The sequence below is a fragment of the Choloepus didactylus genome, chromosome 4 (assembly GCF_015220235.1).
Source record: "Choloepus didactylus isolate mChoDid1 chromosome 4, mChoDid1.pri, whole genome shotgun sequence".
Taxonomy (NCBI): domain Eukaryota; kingdom Metazoa; phylum Chordata; class Mammalia; order Pilosa; family Megalonychidae; genus Choloepus; species Choloepus didactylus.
In genome coordinates, this window is record NC_051310.1 from 83296121 (window position 1) to 83319498 (window position 23378).

General features: G+C 37.2%; 1 long non-coding RNA gene across 8 annotated transcripts in view; it reads left to right on the top strand.

Moving 5' to 3' along the window:
• LOC119531577 overlaps window positions 1-23378 on the top strand; it is a 66839-nt gene that overhangs the window by 5969 nt on the left and 37492 nt on the right. The window contains exon 2 of one of the 8 annotated variants that reach the window (XR_005216352.1): window positions 6392-6480. The exons of the other annotated variants lie outside the window; for them this stretch is intronic. This is a non-coding gene — a long non-coding RNA (uncharacterized LOC119531577). The remainder of the gene's footprint in view (window positions 1-6391; window positions 6481-23378) is intronic. 8 annotated transcript variants of the gene reach the window in all.

Sequence of the window (23378 nt, forward strand, 5' to 3'; positions counted from 1 at the left end):
GAAGCTCGAGTCTCGCTACTGTGAACAAACCTTGAGGTTCGAAACAGCTGCAAATAATCAAGTAGGCACTAATTTCGGGGGGAAAGGGAGGGGAGGAGAGTGGGGAAAAGGGGGAGTCTTTTCCGTTTTTCCTTCTTTTCCTGCTCCTGACCTTTTCCTAAAACCTCTTCTCTTCTTAAAGAAACTGATAGCTACTCCTATTTTATTTATTTATTTACTGTTAAAGCCCCCCCCCCAACCCCCACCCCAACCATTGCTCGATTTTCTTGGCAGCTTGAAGGATTCAGTTCAGGCTGCCCTTCTTGGCTTCTCTGTGCAACAGGAAACATAGCTACAGATCCAATTAAACATTTTCCAGAAGGGAGTTTTTTTTTTTTTTTAATGGATTCCAATGGATTGGAACGACGTGTTCAGGTGTGATGTGAGGCGATCGGTGCCTCCAACTCCTTCCTGGGTAATCCTCTAATTCCTGCGGTGGAAGCTCGCGAGCTTCGCTGACCTGGAGGGTGTCCGGATCCCGGACTCATTAACCCTTCCAGGTTTAGACAGAACCAAGGTTAACTATACTAATCTACCAAAAGGGGCTGTAGCAAAAAGGGAGGGAGGAAGGAAGGAAGGAAGGAAGGAAGGAAGGAAGGAAGGAAGGGGCAGCAATTCATTCCACTTGCGAAGTTTTTCGAGCTCTCTGCTGCTCTCTGGTCCTCCCCTGCCCCCACCCTTCCTACGAAAGCGGGTTTCCATTCAGAGACAACAGTCTCATCCATCAACGCAGCACACTCCATGGAGAAGGACTTTGGGGGAATGAGAAAGCATAATGTAGTGAAATCTTTTCTTTTATTTAATTGACCAACCACCCAGTTCACTTAAAAAAATATTTCCAATATGTGTACCAGTAAATTATTGTGGAGGGGGTGGGGTGTTTAAAATTAAATCTGTTAAAACTAATGCACATTTTACATTCTTTCATTTAAGTAAAAGCTAATTTAGTTTCTTGTCAATAGCCAAATTATAGCCATAAAATCTGGATGAGAATAGAAAAGTATATTCTGCTGGCTTCAAACCTGGTGACATTTTAATAGGTAGTTATACAATAGTTACGTGCCTGAAGGTGTATACACTTGGATGTGCATATATTCTTATAGTGTTAGAAGTTCCTTGATGGATTAAAGGTTCATATACTCAGGCTCTAGATAGAGACTGTAGCTCATGTGTACATTCCAGGAGCCTAGCAGAAGGCAGTGCAGAAAAGAGTTTGGAATGGGCTCCTTGGAATCACTATTGTTAAAATACAAGCTGAAGCAACTTAGTAAGGATAAAGCTATTGTAGCATGCAGAATCATATAAAGACACTTCAAAGTAAAAATGTAAAATTTCAGTTTGGTAACTTTGACAGGGCATTTATATAAAAGTTGAGCATCTCTTGTATCATATATTTATTTTAAAATTTAGTGATATTCTACTAAATAAAATAAAAAAATCCATTTATTTTACTTTGAAATGGATTGAAAGATTGAAGTACAGTAGGCTTTGGTTGGAGACGTTGGCAGAAGGGGCTAACTGCCCATTTAACCAAGTCTGATGTGGACTATAAATGCTTTTAATATTAATATTATATTGAGAGGCAGCTCCTGCTGAGAAAGTTCTAAAGACATCTACAAGCTATGTGGACATCAGTTCTTATTTGAAAGTGGATAGAGTGAGGAATGAGTGCCTGGTTCTATATATTCTCTTTCTCAAGAGCCAGTAACGAAATCTTTAAAATGGCAGTTCATTTTGGTTATGTCAAAAAAAGCATTAATCAAATGGTACCAAGTGCCAGTCACTTAAATGTGAAGGTGTTAGTAAGGCAAATGTCCAGATAAATTAATGTTGTTAATTAGCTGCATCAGTGTATTTAAAGAAAATACAAGCAGAACAACAAAGGGAATTTATCTGATTTAATTTCATTTAACCACAAACTCGAGGTGAATTTCAGAAGGAGGAAAGTAATTTAAGGAATAATTTTCATTCTATTGGGTTTCAGAAGGCAAAAAACAAAACAAAACAAAACAGAAAACAAAAAAAGCCACAGTTGCAATATAAAGAATATAATTAGTAAAGTAAGTAGATGGACAAAAACAGATATACCACCATGATAAAGAAACACTATGCATGAATCTGGAAAACATTTAATTAATTTCATTACCAACCGCATTCCTCTTCTAAAGAGGCAGATTTCTTGAAATGTTGAAGATACACATTATGCAAATAATAACAAGGTACTTCTATGCAAAATTAAGAGGAGAATGTTTCACATGATATTCAGCTTCTTGACCATAGGAAGCCTAAGTGCGAGAGTTTACAATGTGTATCATTTAATTAGAATTTTCACTGGACTTTTCATTTTGAATATAAGATAGAGGAAGGTACTTTTCCTATCAGTCTATTAAAATTTATAATAAATTAACCGATATTATCAAAGAAATTCCTATGTGTTTGACTGAGGTAAATTAGTTGAGATGATATCACTTAAAATAGTTAAAGCAAAATTGAAAGCATGAAAAGAAGGGAATATTGACTTTGGTGAAAATCATCACATTGGGTATTTCTTGACAAGACTACGTCATATCACATGTCAGGGAGAAGAAGTTTAAAATTTTGGTAATAATTTTTCTATTCAGAATGCATGTTAACATTTTTGACTTCCAAAGATGTGTTATAAATTTTTATTCTGCATATACTTTATTGCCACTTTACCAAATAATTAGAAAGAAGCTAGCATTGTGGAATTTAAGCAGCGGGGGATTTAAAAAGATATTCTTTGTGGTTTCCTCTGAGTAATAAAGACCTATGCTTATTTATTCATTGGTTTTTCCTTCACGAGGTTTTTATTAATTCAATGGCTTTTAAAATTATATACAATTTTGCTGAAGTCTATATTGTATATAAATGGAAAGCAAATCTAAAGGCATCGTATCTTTTTTAGGAAGTGCAATTGAATGTCCAGTTATTAAAGAGCTACTACTTATGTTCCCAAAGTTTTAAACACACACACACACACACACACACACACACACACACACTCCTAAACCTGTTCTTTCTCAACAACTCTGAAAATCGCACCTGCCATGGCTGTGAATAAATATTTTATAGAAGAGCCTTTAACTCCCTTTTCCTATCTACCCTGGAAATGCCTTAATTTCTCTTTTATGCTTACATACTTTAAAAAAGCATTAGTTGCTATACTAGGCAGGAATTACCCACCCCCTTTTATATAAAAATTATACTTATATTTAAAAGAAGGGTGATGTTTATTCTGAAGTTTCAGTAACACACAAAGTTTCCTTAATAAACTAGAAGAAACTATCCTAGATAAATTAAAACATGGCAGCTGTTGGGTATGGTTTATATTCGTAGCCTTCTGCTTTCTTGCCTTTGGCACTAAAGTGTCTGGTTTTTGGTCTTCATACACTGCCTAACTGCTAACTGAATTTTTGAAATTAAAAAAAAATTCAAATTGTTTTGCATTTTTAGCTTAATGCATTAGTAAATTAAAATATAATATTCATTTCCATGTTCAGGCCCCAAGGAGTAGATAAGCTGATAAGCTTCTCCAACCTCACCCCAAATACACAAATTGACTAAGGAGGCAAAAAAAATCTTAGGATTCAGTGTGTTGGAAATATAAGCACTTTGTTGTTATAATGAAGCTTTTTAACAAGAGTTCCCATCTAAACTATTTGCCAAGATGGGACATATATATATATATATACACACACATAATTTTTGTATTTTAAGTCAAGTTTTAACAGTATATCATCTAAGGCTTTTTGAAGTAAAGGACAATTTGAAAAATAAGCCTGTATAATAAAATACTGATAAGTGACAGAGGTTGATGCCTTGTCTACATTTTCAGGGATGTTACACAAGCCTTATTTTAACAATGGCAATAACATGCTTTTTCACTGAGTGCAAAATGAGATGATTATAGGAGGAAAAAGGGAAAAAGAGAAAAAGAGAAGGTGCCCTCCCTTTCCCCCCACAAAACACAAAGGCAGAAAAGCTAAACAAAAAGGAGCCCATATCCTAAACCCCACAAAAGAAACCCCTTACCACTCTGGGGAAAGTTTCTGTGTAACTGAGGGTCCTGCCAGGGCTCCGGGTTGGTCTACTTTTTAAACGCGACAGGCAACAGACTGTCGCCAGCAGCCTGGCAGCCTGGAAAAGGAGGCAGATCTTTGGAGCTCGCCTCCAAATGACCTACTACTTGGAGGTAAACTTCGGAAAGCAACTGTTGAAAGTTAACCTCTCACTTCCAGAGGAGGTTTGCAGAGGCAGGACAGTGAGAGCTGATATAACCGATTTTATTCTTTTCTAAGACATTCCCAACTTTTATGATTCCCTCCTCCTTCCTTTACTATCTGTCTTTGTGCCTCCAGGGCCAGTGAAAGAGCAGGGCAGATTCTAGATTGCTTTCAGAGTTTGCTTTCTCTGATGATGGATTACCATGTCAATTTAAACGGCATAGGATTAATTTGTTTCAATGATTTCTCTTTAGGCTGAATGCCAGCCGTTTTTCTCTCTCTCCCCTCGCTCTTCAGAACAACAACAACAATCAAAAAAGAAAAAGAAAAAGCCTTCTTCCATATTCTAAGTTAAGAGACAATAATAGAAATAGACAAGTTAGGTGAAATGCTGCAACACAGTAGTAGTTCTGAGTGTTTCTATCTTCACCTAAGAGGCTGAGACATACAGTCAGTCACATTGAAATGAAATTGGACCCAGCATTTATTCAACAAATACTTGTCTTGTAGATAATCCAGTGCCGAGTGCTTTTGACACATAAGGATTTAATTTGTCTTGGATAACAAGTTACTAATATGGCACATTTAAACTTGCTACCTACAATAAGGTTACTGAGATCTATAACAAATGCAAATGGTCATAGAGAAAAATAGTTTGAGGGAGAGAGACGTTTCTGAGAATATCTTTACCATATATAGATACACGCATGCACACACACACTAGTAACACATCTATATTTCAGATCATAAATGGACAAAAAGTTCAATGAAGTTAAAAAAATTCTGACTATTATGTAGACCTATCTAATCTTTCCAAAATAAGAGCCTTCTCTTTTGGAAGAATTCTAAAGTGCACAAGAAAAATGCTCAAATCCAATTTCTTTGTAAGACCAACCCATTGGGAGGTTGAAGATGGCACAAAAAGCATTTTGGTACAATCCAAAATCAAACATCCCCTCTCTATTTTGTCACCTGGACTAAACTTGCAACTATCTAGAGCATGTTGCCTGTAGAATAAAGGCAATTTAAGTGAAATATCCTATCTCTAAAGTGATTATTTTATTTTCTTCTCTAACGGGAGATTCTCTAGCGGATACAAAAGGACAGGAGAGAGGTTTCAGCCTATGGACTGACTATGTTGAACAAATCCGGACATTTGATCACAGGGCTTCTTTTTCACCACCCCCTTTTCCTAATTGCCTCTCCTTTCTGCAGCATCCCTCCTCACTTATGAACTTAACATCATAGTTCAGGATAATAAAATACATTTCAAATATGAACCAAATGGATTTTACAACCGTCCCATTTTCCTAAGCCCTCTCAATGCACAGGCAGGCTTCATCTCAGCAGGTTCTGCATTCTAAGGACGTATGCGATCAGAGACCAATGACTGTCAGAACTGGAATTTATGCAATTTTAATTTGTAAAAAAGTTGTTGGTTGTTAACCTTGGGAAAGATTGTACATCTCTAAGAAACCAAATCTTTGAGAGCTTTCCCTGGGAAATGATGTTACACATGAGCAGAAAATCCAGGCAAGAAAGGCTAATTGAATGAAGAGAATTAGGTTAAAAAATAGAGTACAATCTAGTATCACATTTTCAGGAGTGTAACTTGAAATGAAGGTGTCTTCAAGTCGCCAGTGATGCCAGAGTGTTTAGATGTTGGCCACAGATGGGAACACCTATTGAAATGTGTCTGAAGAAGATTAATAGGGCTTGTCACTGTTGGGAAAGCACTGCTTTGCTGTAAATTTCTACCAGCACAAGATGAATTACCGATGAATGCTCACTTATCAACCCCATCACTATCGTTCGACACTAAATCAAATTGAGAAGTTATCTGCAATCAGAAAATTTCTTTTTAAAATAGACATACACCTTTAGGCCCCAACTCTTTAATAATCCCACTCACAAAACAATTCCTCATCCCATGATGCTTCTTTAGCTTCTACAAAATTACATTTCAATAATGAATATATTTTTAAGTTCGCTCACAACAGACAGCTGGTCAATAGCAAAGTCTGACAGTATTTTAATGAGGGTATGAAGGCTTCTTGGAAGTCACCATTTACTATTTCATAAAAGGTGTTCTTTTTATTTTATTATAGATTTTTCTCTCCCTTATTTGGAAGGCAAAGGAGAGAGTGAGCTTGCTGTTTTTCTGTTCTAAACTATGCTACCATCATCTAGTCTGCTGGTAAGATAAAATTATGAGAGACCTGCAAAGTTAGGTAGAGAACAATATAATGGGATTAAATGGATATCAGTGATAATTTAGGAAATGCATTTATTCCTTTATGATTTAATAGTGTTTTATTTATCTCATTTTTAAGGGCATTTATTTGAGTTGCAAAACAGGAGCATTCTCTCTTTTTGTTATCTGTTAACCAACTGTAAACATCCAAAGGCTTTCCAACCAAGCAATAGTAATATTGGTAATAAACCTATCAGCCCTTGTAGTTGCATAGGGCTCTACCCTTTAACACATGCTCTCTGATGCATGATTAATTTAATCTTTACTGAAATCCTGTCCAGGCATTTATTTTGAATCCCCACTTTGCATATGAGGAAACTGAGGCTCCGAGAGGTTAAGCAAGTTAACCCAGCGCAGTCAGAGTTCCAACCTAGGTCCCTTAGATTCCTTTCATGATCTTCCCATGCCAAGTCATTATGGAAATGAAGATGTGATGATGATGATGATGATTATAGCAGCTCACATTTACTATATACCAGAACTATGGCAAGAATTTACATATGTTGTTTTACTTAATCTCTATACAAACCTCTGAGGTAGATACTATTATTATTTCCATTTCCCAAGAGGATCAAAAGCAAAAACAAAAACAACTGAGGCTTCGGTACTTGCCCAAAATTCACATGGCTTGTAAACTACTGAATTCAAAGCCACTGTCCTATCCTATATTCTTGCTTCCAGTTGTAAGGCGTCTTCAATTGTACCGAGTGGTCACAATAAATCCTGCTTATTTTTCGAGTATAAAAATCCCTCAGGGTCTTTAGGGGTATAGGCGCTTGGTTGGAAAGAAGGAGACCTTGGTTTAAATTCTAGCTTTACCAGCTACTAGGTAGGAGACTCAAGCTCTTGGGCCTTTGTTTTGCTCATCTGTAAATTGGGGCTGTTGAGCTGAAATGAAATGATGGGCATTGCACTTGGATGCTTCTCTCCCTCCTGGTCCCTAAAAGGAAGAGAGGAACAGGAGGGGAGGAGGGAGCATGGCGAGAGGACATGGCTCCCACCTCTGCAGACTGGTCTCTGAGACACCCCCACTGGGGCTCAGTTTCTGTTTCCATCCTCTCTTCCTCCAGAAGGCATTCAAAACTTCAGACAACGATGGGCCTTCAGAAAGTCATAAAGCTTTAAACCTGCAAGAAAACCTAATTTTTCAGAGAAAGACAAGAAGATAAACGTGAGATCTGGACAGGGCTAGTGACTTACTTAGGATCAACTGGCTGATTTGTGGCAGTTGAAACTGGACCCTTTTTCTGTTGGCCCCCCAACTAGGAAACCCTGCCTTCCCTCTCTCCTATCCTCTGCTCTTTATTCAACAAAAAACATACTTGGGATGATTTGGTCATGTATATCATTTCCTCTATTTTATGATATGATACTTTCCCTTAGGTTATTATTGGAAGTAATGTGAAATTTTCCTAAACTCCCACACTAATTTTTTATACAATTACACTAACCAGCCAAGCAGCAATGAAGAATCACACAATAATAAACATATTCTGTAATCTTCATTTGGCCACTGTAATACTCCAATCTATATTTATTACAACTTTCCTCTGATGCTTTACACAACCAAAATTGCTAGATTTATATTCTTTAATGGTTCCCCAATGGGAAAAACCTGTGTTTCTTATCTTCCTTTTCCTGTCCCAAATCACCCTTCCACAACCATTCCCTGTTTTGTGAGCCTCCGTCTGGGTTTAATCAGAAGTTGCAAGACAAAATGTGCGTTACTAAGAAATATAAATATTTTCAGAAGCAATCAAAGGGATGAAAGATTGATTCAGCATGTAGATTGGACCTAATTCAAAGCAACTTTGTTCTAATGGGGGGCTACTGAGATACAAAGTTAGGAGTGTGGCCACCAGTTGGAAATTCTGACTCATTAGAATAGCCTCTCAGGATTTCCTTTGCTAGGTGTGCTGAAATATTTTTTGCAATGCATAGTCTCCAGTTCTCCAGTTCTCCAGAATCTGGGCTGAACCACCTTCCTTGCCACCCTTAGGAACTTGTAGGAGTCATCTTTGAGTAGTTATGAGTAATTCCTCCTCTCTAGAGTTGAGATCAGCAAGTACCTCCCTTTTCACAACTCAGAAGTTGGCTTAGTATTAGCTTTCCTAAGAACATTTTGTCCTGCAGGCATTTGATTGCAATTTTTTTCTTGGCTTAATAAAAGGTATCACATTATCTACCTGGTCAATCTCTATTGGCTTTCAAAAGAGAGACATGGAAAAACCTAATAAGCCTCATTAGGATGTCTGCTTTAAAAACAATGGGGTTGCCTCATTTAGCATGAGGCTTTGAAATGTCCCAGTAGAGCTGGGTGGTCATTGCTTGAATACAGGTATTGCTAATTTGGGGTTATTTATCAGCCTGGTAGCTGGTAGCTGGGGAAAAAAAAAGCCTAATATGTTGGAGGGATTTAAATACACAAGGAATCAGACCCTGATTGTTGTATTTTTGTTTTTGTTTTTGTTTTTCGTTTCCTTTCTTTCTTTTAAGCCCACTTTTTGTGTATATGGCCATGTGTGAGAGATGGCTTGATTTTCTGGATATGGTTCGCCCATCCACAGCTGGAATTCCAAAGGGGACTAAAAATGTCTTTTAAATCAACACAACTCAGGGAGCCTGAGAGAACAAGTTTTCCTTTGTTGTAGGGTATAGTATTATTTGCTGTAGGTTTTTTGATATACATTCTAAATTAGGCCTGCAAAGGCATGCTTCATCTTTAATTCATCACTCTCAGCTGAAAGAGATTAGCAATGTCTAGCACGCACCCCTCGTATGGTGCTGACCTCATCAAGTATGGCCTGAAATTAATTAGCCTCATTCATTCCAAATGGAAAAGGATAATGGAGCAGCATTTTAGAGATGACCATCACAAATTGTATGCAGCATATTTAAAAGGCCCCTATTTTCAAACCCTGTAGATTAAAATTCTCTCCAGGGCTTACAATATGCGAGAATTATCGAGGACCCAGAGAAGGGGCTGGTCAGGTGTTGCGCGCGCGCATGCGCGTGTGTGTGCGTATGTGTGCGTGTGCGGCATTGTATGTTGCATGTGTGTTTGTGTCTGTGCATACGTGTGCAGCTGGCTTGTTCGCCAGGATGACCCCGGGAATACTTGAGCGACAGAAATCTAATGGTGAATACTGTTTTAAATGATCTAGCGATAGAATCCATTAAGCGTACTTTTCTTGTTATCATTAACTGAAGCATGCCAGCGCAAATTTTGCTGCTACTTTCCCGTAAGATGTTATTCATTCTCTAATTTAGAAACAGAAAAGCCTTTTAAAGAAATGCTTGGTTCTTCTATTTGGAGTTATTTTTGAAACTTTCTGTCTTTTCCCAGTCCCTACTGTTTGGCCATATTTTTAAACTTGACTGAGGGCTAAGTTAGATTACAGAATCACTTAAATTACCATCTTTCTAAGATTAGCTGATTTTTCCCTTTTGGGTATTGACTAAGGGAGGCCAAATTTTTGAATATCAAAACTGCTTTCTTTTCTAGCCAAAAAAATCTGGACCAAAGTTCTTTGGTATTCTCGAAGATGTTGTAAAGCTTATTTTTACGACTAGTAGTTATGGGACTGTAAATTGGAAGGAGAAAAATACTCGTGACTTTTTTTTTTTTATTTTCAGATTTGATTTGTTTAAATAATATAAAATGTGTTCAGTTATGAAAAGGTATCAGTAGCATTTTGGGGAATTTTATATAGCATGTACTGCTTAAGAAAAAATAATTATCCCAGAATAACTTTGTTTAGTTACATTAAAAAGTAGATGTTCAAAGTAATGTGACTTCAAAGCTTTCACTTAACTCAGAGTGAAAAATACAATTTTAGGCAAATTATCTTTTCAGAGATCATTGATATATTAATCTCCATACATAGGCTATTTAAGATGATTTTATCCTATAATAAAAGAGAAATGGGAAGCATGTTGCCCATATCTCTGCAAAGGTAGGGTTTAGAAATTTCTCTAAGCTCACTTTTGCCTAATCTTCTCATCCCAGAAGTCCCCTTTATCTAATAGGCATGTATCATTTATATGCATAACGTCATCAATCATGAACTGTGAACCTATCATTTTGACATACAAGATCTATCCTTAAATCTTCGCAAACCTCTAGCATATAATTTGAGGAAATTACCTAGCTTGAAGTCTGGGCTTTTGACTTCTGGGGGATGAAATGCAAAATGGAGAAAGCTTAGATTATACAAATTCGATTTTAAAGTCAGAGTTTAACTGAGCCATGGATAAAAGATGACACAGTGCAGATCTTTCAATGCTGACAGAAATAGATAATTTTGCTAATTATCATCTGGTCAATTTGTATTTTTAGGGCAAATAAATATGATATTCAATAAAAGGGAATATTCTTCAAAAAGTGCTTGATTAATTAAAGCACATGTTTAAAAATACATTTTTCTCAAAATTATTTATTACTGAGACAAAAGAATATATAAGTTCTGTAATACTGCAATTTTCTTAAAGAACAGCATGTCTCAATTTTTATTTAAATTTTTTTTATCAACTGAGGTGAAAATGGCAGAAAAACCATAAATATAAGGATTAAGTCTGTATGAAATTTGAGTTCATTCAAATGACAGATTCAAACTTAAGCTCAGATGAACTTACCCAATTTCATTTGGTCTCCACCTGAAACTATAAATCCTCTCGGCATTTGAGAGTAGAAAGGAGGTTCACCTAGAATTCAAACCAGGTTTTCCTAAACATAACCCAGAATGACTAACTTTAGGGTAAACTACAGTTGTTATTTTGAGTCCATAAAATTTTTCATACCACTTAGTTAATGATGAAAGATGATTGGCTATGAGGAAATAAATGGAAGATGCTTTTGGAATAGCTGTTTTGTCTTATTTTATTCATATTTCCTATAGTGTTCCCAAGTTACTTTATTTGCTCAACATGGACTTTTCCCATTATACAAACTATTGTTCTCAGTAGCTAAAAATGGGAAAGATCAAATCTTCAGTGACAGACATGGAAAGATGGCCACACCTGAGAGAACAGAGGGGAAATGGACAGTCCTTGGATTGTTAAATACACACAAGAGTGTTCAAAATGGAGAAAGTAGATGAGATAATATTAACTAACATTTCTTGCATGCTTACTATAATCGGGCACTGTTCTAAGTACTTCACGTGTATGAACTCAATTTACAACAACACTACAAGGCAAACACTGTTATCTCCATTTTGCAGATGGGGAAAGTGACACATGGGGAAACAGCTTTCTCAAGGTCACACTGCCATTAAGTGAAGCACTGGGATTGGAACCCCAGGACGCCTGGTTCTGGAATCTCTGTACTTAAATACAATGCCATGCTGCTCCTCTAGGGAAAATATAATTAAGATATTGTTTGGAAAACAAACTATTGAAAATATAATTACAATATTGTTTGGAAAATATAATTACGATATTATTTGGAAAACAAATGTGTTCAGAGGCCCCAAACTATAAACGGGAGGGATGTTTTCCCATTTTTTGTTACTGAGAGCTGTAGAAAATTTAATGGGAAAAGCCAAAGGAGAGAAAGCTCTTTTTTTGTCTAATTTTCAACTCTGGTAAGTAGGAAGGCCTTTGGTTTCCCTCATCTCCCCTAACTCTCATGTTGAGCTTCCCCTTGAAAAACTACATTATACATAGGATACCTTAGCACTAAAGAGATAGACATAAACTGTGTGGGATTCAAAGGGAAAAAGAAGTACAAAAGTGAGTGTGAGAAACTGACTTAGGAGGAAAGAGGAAAAGAACCAAACAAGTAGAACTTGGCTAAGCAATAATTAATAGAGAACTTGATAGTATTCTAGAAATACTTAAAAGAAAAGGGCAAAAGCTCTTAAATGGGAGATTGGAAAGAGGTAAAAAGGAAAGTGTGAGAGAAGAACAAATTAAGGGAACTCTGTTAGATTTTGTCATCATCTTGCAACCTTCACAATGAAAGCTGTATCTTCTTGGAATACCAAAGTTCAAACCAGAGAATTAGCAGGAAAACAATTTTTGTTGTTGCTGTTCACTACCTTGTGTAGGTTAAAGTAGACAGCTAGGCTGAAAAAGGATGGTTTCAAAAACGCTTTGCATCATAATAATATATGGACTACTACTATCTCATTTAATTCTCATGATAAGACTGCAAGGTATATATTATTATTATCTCTACAGATATGGAAATGGAAGGTCATGGAGATTATGTAATCTGTCTAAATTCACACAACCTAAGCCTTTTCTCTTCCCAGAAAGCCACACGGCCTTCTTTCACACAGAGTCCCCACAACTTTTTTCTGAAGGTGATGTCACAAAATTACTGGTTTCGGGCCAAATTCGTTGCAACCCATCACCCTCAAGGAATGTACCTGTAGTAATAACACATTATGTTGGAATGAGACATAGCCCTGCTTCTGCGATCTGGCCGACATCCTCTAGGAGGTGGCTCAGTCTGCTACGCTCTTGCAGAAGCTGCACACGTGAAGTAAACACCCAGCAGTCAGCTCAGATGTGGGAGCCAAAGATAGATAGATGAACATAAGAAAATAGAGTGAACTCTCTAAGCAGGCCCCTGGACTCCTGTATTTACAGGCCCCCAAATGAAATCACCTGACTGTTTATAGGAGTCTTAGTGTTGATGAAAAGACTGAGTTACACTTCAGACTTTTCTCTGCCAAGAGAAAAAAGTTCCAGATCCTTTAAAAAGTATGTAAAGTATCTGATCTGAAAAGTGGCAACAGCATTTGGGACCAATTACTCAGAATAAGAGGCAGCAATGCTCTGTTTATACTTCGTAGCCAAGAGCGTTTACCAACGAGCTGGTGTTTGGAAATTACAGGAATTTCAGCACGTATTGACTTCCCTTTTGACCTGTGTGGCTGAATATGGAGAAAAGCAGGTAGGAAAGTTGTTACTTGCCCTAAAATTTCAATGAATGAGAAACTGTATATTGCTTTCCAGATAAGACATTTAAAGCATAGATCCCCTACAATGAAATTGTTGTCTTAATACTCAGGGAAGTGTATAGTTGACTGTAGATGATGTATCAGGATTTGGTTTTTCACGTTGCCACTCCTTCAAAATGATCTTTGCAAAAGAAGTTTAAGAAATGAAGGCTTTCTACCATTTTCTTCTTAATTACTGTAGCACTTCCGTTTAACTCCATTTTCCAATATATTTTGGATTACTCTGAGAGAAATGGTAGTTCTGTGAGAACTGCTCTGCTGAGAATGGTTACAGAGACGGGACAAATACATATGGCCATTGTGGCCAAGAGAGAAGAATCGAGAACACTTGGCCGAAACTCTGATTCACATAGAGGTTTGAAACCCTTAGGGACCGAGACTTAGCTTTCTTCTTCTACATAGGAGTACCAGCCTCTACTTTGCAAAACCCTGTTAATTAGAAGTTTTTGAAAATATTCATCTTTTAACATAATCCTGATATCAAGAGCTTGACTTTGGCAGAGGAAAACAACCACAAAGGTCAACCAGCAAGGATTAAAAATAGGAGACATCTATTCTTGAAGCACAAGCCCACCAAATGCAGCAGGTCATTATTTCACCAATAGCCATCATGTGTAGGTGTTCAGAGGTCTAAGCATTTAACCATTTTAAGTGCCACCTTTTCACTATCAAATTAGAAATAAACATAGACAGGGACCGGACTTTTCTTTTTAAAGTTCTTTAGGTTGGTTAATCATTTAAGCGGAAAACACTATTCAGGTTGTGATCATGGAGTGCTGTGGGAAACTTAAGAATTAGAAAAAATTTTTCATCTATTTAGCAGGGCTATTTTTAACTATTTAGCAGGGCTGTCTTCCGACACAACCCACATCTGATGCCTGCATTAATTTGCTGTGGCTGCCTAACAAATTACCACAAACTTGGGTGGCTTTAAACAACAGAAACTTATTCTCTCACAGTTCTGGTGAGCAGAAGCCTGAAATCAAGGTGTCATGGGGCCACCCTCCTTCCTAACGCCCTCCAGAAGAACCCTTTCTTGCCTCTTCCGGCTTCTGGTGGCTGCATCACTGTAATCTCTGTTGCTGTCTTCACATGGCCTTCTCTGCTCTCAGTCTCTCCTTGTCTGTCCCTTATAAGGACACTCATCATTAGATTTAGGGTCCACCCAGGTAATCCTGGATGAGCTCATCTGAAGAATCCTAATTATCTCTGCAAAGGCTTTTTTCCAAATGAGATCCCAGTCACATGTTCTGAGGATTAGGACATGGACATATTTTGGAGGGACCACTACTCAGCCCACTACGATGCCATTCCAGACCCTTCCCATGTCAACATATATTTTAGATAAAGCTGGTTTGAAAAAAACTTTCGATTTTGGATTTTTCTGACTGTGGTCTATCTCAACAAAATACAATTTTCTGCAGCGTCAGAGCTTCTTGATACAATTAACTCACAATGCACTTAGACATGATAGTAAGCTCTCAGCTAAATGACACGGTGGTCACTGGGGACCAGACCATTTTTCTAGAATAAGGTTAGGACTAAGCTGCTTTGTGACAATGCTAAAGTGGAGAGTATAGAGGTAGTTATTTAAGTGCAAGCAGGAATCTAAGTGTGAGAGGGTAGTTGTTGTCTGACCCTAATTCTGGCTGGTTAATCAGCACACTGACATTTCTTCATTATATAACAGGGATAATTTACTTTTAAAATCATTTGGAATTCAAGGCTCTATGGTGGAATCAAGAAGTTATGACACCCTTCCTTTGGAAAGGAGGCATAGGTCCCACTTCCACTGGACCCAGAGGTCTGGAGGTGGGCAGACGGTCAAACAGATGCTTAGTGAGCAAGGTTCAGAGGTTGCATAGTCAACTCAGGTAGCATGGAGGTATGAAGGTCTGGGTATAAGGTAGAGGAAGTGATAGAGACTTCAACAAAATGGAGAAGGGTACCCATACTAACGGCCATAAAATGTCAATAAAAATTGAGTTGGCGAAACAGGATTTATTTTTGGACTGCCTTTAGCAACCATGGCTGCCAGTTTGGCCAGGGCCACTGGAGTGAAGGGAGGGAGGGGCTGACTCTCCCCAAAGAGGCCGCTGTTGGGGGGCTTTGTTTTTAGGAAGTTTTGTTCCTTCTATGGGATCAAAAATCTGTGTCTCCGGAACATCTTTCCATTGGGTCTGATTCTGTCCTCAGAAACAATACAGCTGAATCTCATTCCTTTTCTGTATGGCAGACTTTAAATAATTGAATATAATGTTCATAAATCCACTGCTTTTGCTTTGTTGGATACATTTCGCAGTTCCCCATTTGACATGGTTTCAGAGGTTTTGCTTTCCTGAGTTGGACGCCATTTGCCAGAATCTCTTAAAAAGAAGTGTCCAAAAATGAATAAATTACAGGGTCACGTCCCTGGCTTTGAACAGAGCTGAGTCAGGGAAGAACCTCCCTTCCATAGAGTCAGATCTCAATCATCTGGGGCTTGTACAGGAGATTTATTGCATTTCAGAACATCTTATATTTATCTCCATTAAATTTCACTTTGCTTTGGCTTGTTTGGTAGCTTTTTGAGTCTGTCTCTTTCATTTTTTTTTCCTTTACAAATCGACAAGCATGGCTTTTTATGGTTTTGCCCAGGTCATTGATCTAAATATAGCAGAAGCCAGTATTTTTTTTTTTTTTTTTTTGATTTATGGGGTCTTCCATGTTAGTAATAACTATATTGAAAATAGTTATATGCTTATTTCTTCAGTTAGATCATAAGTAGCAGTTGATAGCAGGCTGTCTGGAATTGGAGTTGTCCAAATTGAAATTCTGTGTCTGTTTGCCAATATATCAGGTATGTGACTTGGGCAAGTTATTTAATTTATCTGTGCCCCAGTTTCCCCATCTGTAAAATGGGGATAATAATGTAGTTATCAAATATGGTTTTTATGCCAATTAAATGAGTTGATCTATGTAAAGCACTTAGAATAGTGCCTGGCACATAACATGCTGTGTTTTTATTATAAAGAATAAACTAAAATGAGGTGAGATCCTTGAGGACAGGGACAGTGTCCTATTTATATCTGTATGTTAAGAGCCTTGCACTGTACCTGTTCTAATATATTGGGTTTACAGATGAATGAGTTTCCATGGTGTTCTGGATACTGGATGTGAGCAGATAAGATAATCAAAGCTAAGGTTAGGATAAAAGTAATAAAAAAGAGGTCACTGACCATGGAAAGAAAAGTTGTGTACATTCAACCTCAGTGGTTCTCCTGCCACTAACCTTTCTGTCACTGATAACAGTGTCATTCCTTGGATTAGCAAGGAAGACAGAAAAATCACACTTTTCATTTTACTTAGTTTGTGCTTGCCCCAGTCTGAAAGGGGATGCTTTCTATTTTTAGTATAAAAAGGAGCTTAACCAAAGAGTGCTGTAGTTTCTTAGTCAGATCTTCATTTCATTTCAACTTTTGTAGATTCCTGGGCCATAAGCAGACTCATTCAAAACCACATGCTAAAAAAATAATTGTTTTAAACATCACCCACTGCGTGGAAGTTTCTGCATCTCCCTACTTTTCTATTAACGCTGGAAACAAAGGGCTGACATCAGGGTAGGACTTGATTTAAGTGCACAGCTATATAACTTTCCCCTTGGTTCAGCTTCCGCTTGTGAAGTCAAGTTCTCATCAGGTGGAACATTTAAATCTTTCAGAGATACCTTTTACATTCAATTCCCTTTGAACTTCAGCCCATGCTAATTTAAGCACATTTGGTAGTTTCCTCCGTCTCTATTAATGCATTGGTGCTCAAAGACTAAAATTCACCAGTGTTTTCTCCTTTGTGTGTGTTCAATAGGTACCCCTGAAGCAATGACCTACCACGAGAAGTGGGAGGGGTCACGGTGTAGGAGCAGGGGCCAACGGAAATATGATACGTGGTTGTTGTGTGGGTAAAGTGCTAATACTTTTGACAGCGACCATCCTAAAGGGGTGTAGCAAGTCATTTGAAATTTGTACACAGACTGCCCTCTCTATTACACATCACCCATATCATACCCATAATCTCCCAAGGCAGATCTGCTATTACACTCAGCGGGCCGTGGTCTGCCGGTGCTTATATACACACAATTCCCACTGACTTTGTACCACGGAGGCACTTCAGTGGGAGTTGTCGGCAGCATAAATTTAGCCCAGTACAGTCACAACCACAGCAGGCGCAGCTAAACAGAGAGACCTGGCTGGATGTTAAAAAGGCGGAGGAAGAACAAAAAAGCTGCCAGTTTTCATAAGAAATTCTATCCCTAGAGCATTAAGAACTGTAGCCTGATACTCACTGCACTCTTTATCCTCATCCCACAACCTGGGGATCCCAAGCTGGGACTTGGAAGCAGCTAAAACAGAGTGGGCATTAAAAAAAAAGTCTGCTGCAGGGCAAAAAACCATGCTTTGCATCCAACATTGTCATGTGAGGGAAAAATTCCCCGTAGATAATCCTCAGAACATTTATTTATCAAAATGTAAAGGACCATCTTGGAATCAATGACCCTCTTTAATACATAAGACAATTTAAAATGTGTAGAAAAAAGGCACAAGGAAGCCGAGGTTCTGAGTTATTAGGCTATCTACTTTGAATCCCACATTGTCATGGGCTTTATAGCATTAGCATATATGTTCTGTTAATATAATAATTGCTATTGTAGTCCTTCCATAGTGCTTTCCAGCATATTATCTAATGTGTGTCTTTGGGAGGTCTTTCTTGACCTCTCGGATATCTGTAAATCCTCTCTTATAAAAGCGATCAGTTGTCATTGACTTCAAGGCTTGGCTACAGATAACTCCAGGATTTAATCCTCACTCCTTGGAGTCATGGTCCTTGGCAGTTGTAAACAATAAAGTCTGTTCACAATCATTGAAAGTGCTCTATTTTAACAAGCAGAGCTTGTGTTCGAATCCCTGCTTCGTGCTGCACTGATGGTGTGTCTTGGGCATGTGGCTTAGCCTCTCCAAGCCAGTTTCCTTGTCTGTCGCATAAAATTGACAGTAACTTCACAGTGATGCTGAGAGGACCTTAGAAAAGGTGTGAGGAAGCACGTAGCACAACATAAATGCTCCAGTAAATGGATGGCTTTGACTCTCACAGTATATGGTACACAGTAGGCACTCAATAAAAGCTTCCTTCTTCTTCCTCCCCCTTTCTTCCCCACTACATCCCATTAACACTCATGAAAATCCACATATATTAGAATAGTACCTTCAAAATGTACCCTAATTAAATATTTTCCTATGAATGACAAATGATTACATATTTAACAGAACACATTTAAAGCCACGCTCATTATTTGATTATTGTATAGGACAGATAAGAATGATCTATTCACAAGGAAAATGAAAAAAATAAAGAGTAAGCAAGGGACCAAATTAAACATTTAGTCAAGTCTGATTAATGGCTATTTCAAAAAGATTTTTAGCTGAATTTAGGATCCCTGTTGTCTGACTGTTAATTATGGTGGTTAGGGGTGAACATTAAGAAGTTGAATGCATAATTCATTCAAAGTTCATGTAGATTTTCTTTCTTAATTTGGGAAGTATGGAAAGTCAGGTGCAATTCTGTATTGCTATGAAACTAGTATGTTAAATGATAATGAATTTGGATATTGAAAACTCTAATAAATTTAGCTTCCTTGTCATTTCTTCTTTTTAAAATAGTTCACCATGTGAGGATCCTAGTTCAAAGAGGAATTAATGATATGTTAAAAAAATTACATCACTCTAACAGACTTCCAGTCAGTCTAAAAAAAGGTAGTCTAGGTCACATTTAAAAAATATAATGCATTCTTGAATATGAAAAAGTACTATAGGGTAATTTGAAAAGTATGAATAATTCAACACAGAATCATGCATTTATTTTTATATATTTCCCCATATAAAATGTTGCCTTATAATTGTTAAGTAAATTCCCATTTGCACATGTGACTGAGAGCTGGGGAGAATAGATGACAGTGTCGTGTTTATTAGAAGAAAGTCACAACTGAAGTTGAATAAATTTGGAAAGAGCACATGAGATTTTTTTTTAAGTGGGGGAGTTCACCTTTTTCAATATAATAGTAGTCTTCTCTTGCTGGAAGCTAAAAATTTGAACAGGAATTTGTACAAAATTCGGGGTGTTTGAAGAGCTTTTTTGAGAGAATTTGGTAGTGGCGGTGGTAAGGTAGCCAAAGAAAACAAGCAAAAATTAAACAAGGTTTACCCTAAACAAAAGTTTAAGAGGGAAATCAAGCGGTAAAGTGAAAAACAAAATTGATAAGACACACATCCAAAAATACATGATAAACTCTTTAAATTCTTTTTGTCAAAACAAAGATCATAGAGGAACAATAAAATTCAAATCTGTTTTCCATCCTCGCTTCCTTTTGGGTAGGAGTCATCATAACGGCCTGTCGAATTCTGGCCAATTTAGGGGTCAGCGAATCTTGTCAGAAATTCTTAAAAACAGGGTGGCCATCCCGTTCAGCCACTTTTCGCCTCAATTTTATGTATCCCTCCCCCTCTCCTAAGCATGTCATATCACAGTATCGCCTCAGCCTGCATGTAATTGATTTAGGACACTAAGCATTTCTGCAAAAATTAAATTTCCCATGAAAACCTAACAGGACCAACAGCATCCAAAAAGAAAGATGGGAAAAGAGTCGGAGGTTGAGCTGAAACGGACGCCGGACTGTTTATATCAGCAGAAGGGGAAAAGGGTCAGGCGGAGAGAGAAGCGAGAGGAAAAACAGGACAGGAGCAGAGGCACGGCGGAGAGAAGGACCTAAATTAGAACAAGAGGCTATGTTTATTAATAACCTTACTGACCCACAGGGCCCAGGCACAAAATACATTAAGTATTCTTGGGACACTCGAGGCTGTCACTCATAGGAGGAGCAAAAAAAAAAAAAAAAAAAAAAAAAGAAAAAGAGGCGTTGGAAGCTGCAAACTTCCAGGGAACAGATAAAAATAAGAAAAAAGCCAGAATAAGGTGAAAGTGTAGACTCACAGACTTCAGAAGTCTCGTAGCCAAGGTTCCCCTTCCTTTCCCCTGCAGCACTTCTGCAAGCTGGGTCCACCTCCTGTTTACACATTTCCAGCAGACTAGGATTTAAACAACAACAAAAAAAAACGCAAGAAAACTTTTTTTTTTTTTTTTTAAACCTTTATGGCAAAACTAATACAAGTTCATTGTGGAATATTTGGAAATTAGAGGAGAGGCATGAAGAAGTAAATAAAAATAAAAATTGGGTTTAATCGTTTTCAGCACTTGGGTATAAATTTCTAATCTTCTCCCTGTACATTTTTACACACATCTATTCATTTGACAAATAACCTCTCCTTTGATGAGACAATATTTTGCTTAGGCTGTTAAAACTATTTTAAAACATGATTTTTAGGTCTGCATAATGTTTCCTTCTCCGTGGGTAACGTTAGTTGTTGGCTTCTTGTTCTGTCGTTTGCAACTTTTTGTGTCATTGTGTGTATCTCTATTTCCTCTGGATACCTTTCTATAAATGAAATTCCCCTGTCAAAGGCTTTTCTGGGGGCTGTATTTTGCAGAGTTGCCTTCCAAAATGTTTATTCTAGTTTATATTTCTACCCGCAGTGAATGAGAATGCAGATTTCATAAACCATCAACTCTTCCCAAACTAATATAAGAAAGCTAGTGACCTATGGTCATTTATAGTTCTTTGCTTATTTGTGATGTTAACACTTTCCATGTCTCTTCACCATTTGCCTGTGCATTTTATTTATTTATTTGATTCTTGACCTGCGGTTCTTTTGAGGTGTTCATAGCTTTTCTACTGAATAATAAAAGTTCTTTACATATTAAATGTATTAACCCTTTCCCTACCACGCATTGCAAACCTTTTTGTCATTTTGTCATTTGGCTTTATTATTGGGTCTTTAATCTATATATTTTTGCATTTAAATACATCAATATATTCCTTTATTGTTTCTTCCTCTGCTTTTATATTTAGAAAGGCTTTGTTCATCCAGGATCAGGTAAGTATTAATTTATATTTTCTACAAGTGGTTTTAGGCTCTTTTCTTTAAAAAAAAAAACAGATCTCTTATTTATCTGGAATTTATTTTGGTACATGAGGTAAGAATCTATTTCATAATACCTCTTTTTCTCACTGGTCTAAATATTGTATATTACTGAGCTTGTTTCTATGCTTTAGACTTTTATTTCATTTGCTTTTTGTTTATCATGTCTTTTACCAGAATCTTCCCTTTTTTTATGGTAATTTTAGAATATGTTTTCATATCTAGCAAGACAAGTTCTTCCTCATTAAAACTAGTTTTCTGGGTTAATGCTCATCTCTTTGTTATTCCATAGGAACTCCTTTAGTTCTAAATGGAAAATAATACAATTTATACATTAATGTGTGGGGGTTGAGGTCTTTTAGTATTGAATTTTCTCACGTAGAAATAAAACATGCTTTCCTATTTATCCTTTCTTATGAACTTCTGTAAAGCAATAGTGTCTTCATTTACTTTTCTCAATATGGTCTCGAATTATTCATTGCTATTGTAAATGCAATTTCCCATTATATTTTATAACTTTTTGGCTAAGGAGAGTTGGTTATTTATGGGTTTTTATTTTGTATTTGGTCACCACACTGGTTTCTCTTATGAAATAGTTTGCCAGTTGGTTCTTTTGCATCACATAGGTAACCAGTATTATCCTTTGCAAATAATAATTGTGTACCTTTTCCTGAAATCACATAATTTCTTTCTTTTTCATGTCTTATTGCAAATGTCTAGAACTTCTGAATTATTTAAAAATATTATTAGGAATGCCTCCAACAGTTCGCTATTAGGCATGGTGGACTGAACACATGGCAATTTTGAAGGGCTTTCACTTTTAGAACTTATTTCGGGTTTCAAATTTCAATCTCCTTCCTTGAATCTTCTGCTTCCTGGTTTTTCCCTGTATGTCTCAGAGCCCTTTATGACTAGGAGTGAAGAAGTCTTACCCTTTTTACATATGAGAGTGTTTCAACTCATGCAGACAGTATCATCGTATTTCTAGAGATCTTTCTTTTCTGGTCTAAACATTCATATTTTTCTATAGGAAAGTTGTTTAATTTTCAGACCAACATGGTAAAAATCTGAACCACTATTGTTTTATGTAGTAAATTCTGTGAAAACTACCAGGCTATTTTCTTCCAAACTGAAAGTTAACATCTTGTGTAAGAATTTTTTTAAAAAAAATTTTTGGATTTTAAGAAAATACTAAATTTTCTCACATAGAAATTATCATTTAATTTGAATTTGTTGACTTTTTGCCAGTGAGAAGTGAAAATAACCTGGAATTTTGCATAAGACATGCAAAAAAGATTGGTTCCAAGGGTTAGACTAGGAAGAATAATATGTGAAAATGTACTGAGGGGCAATAGTCTTGGGGTTTTATATTTGGGAAGGCAGAGGTGAGCTTCTTTGGGGTGAGCCAGGTCTAATAACTGTGGGACCTCGAACAAGTTGCTGGATCTTGCTGAGCCTCCACTTTCTTATCTCTAATGAACATCATTACCTACCTTGAAGGGATAACATCAGGATTAGAGGCAATTTGTGTAAAGCCTCTAGTAGGATGTTTAGCACCTAGTAGGTGCTTATTAAACCAAACTGGTTTGAAGTCATGATTATGGACCATGTCACAGATAACAAAATGCAAACAAAGGACTCTTTTCTCCTATGAATTTCTACATAGAGTTAACCCTCAGCATGCTCAAGAATTTTAGAATGGAGCCGGCAGGCAGTGTTGTACCTTGGGTGGGGTTTTCCAAAGGGCCCGCAGCCTCTGCCCAACGTAGTGGAAACTCTTTTTTCTCCTGAGTTCCTGTGTCTG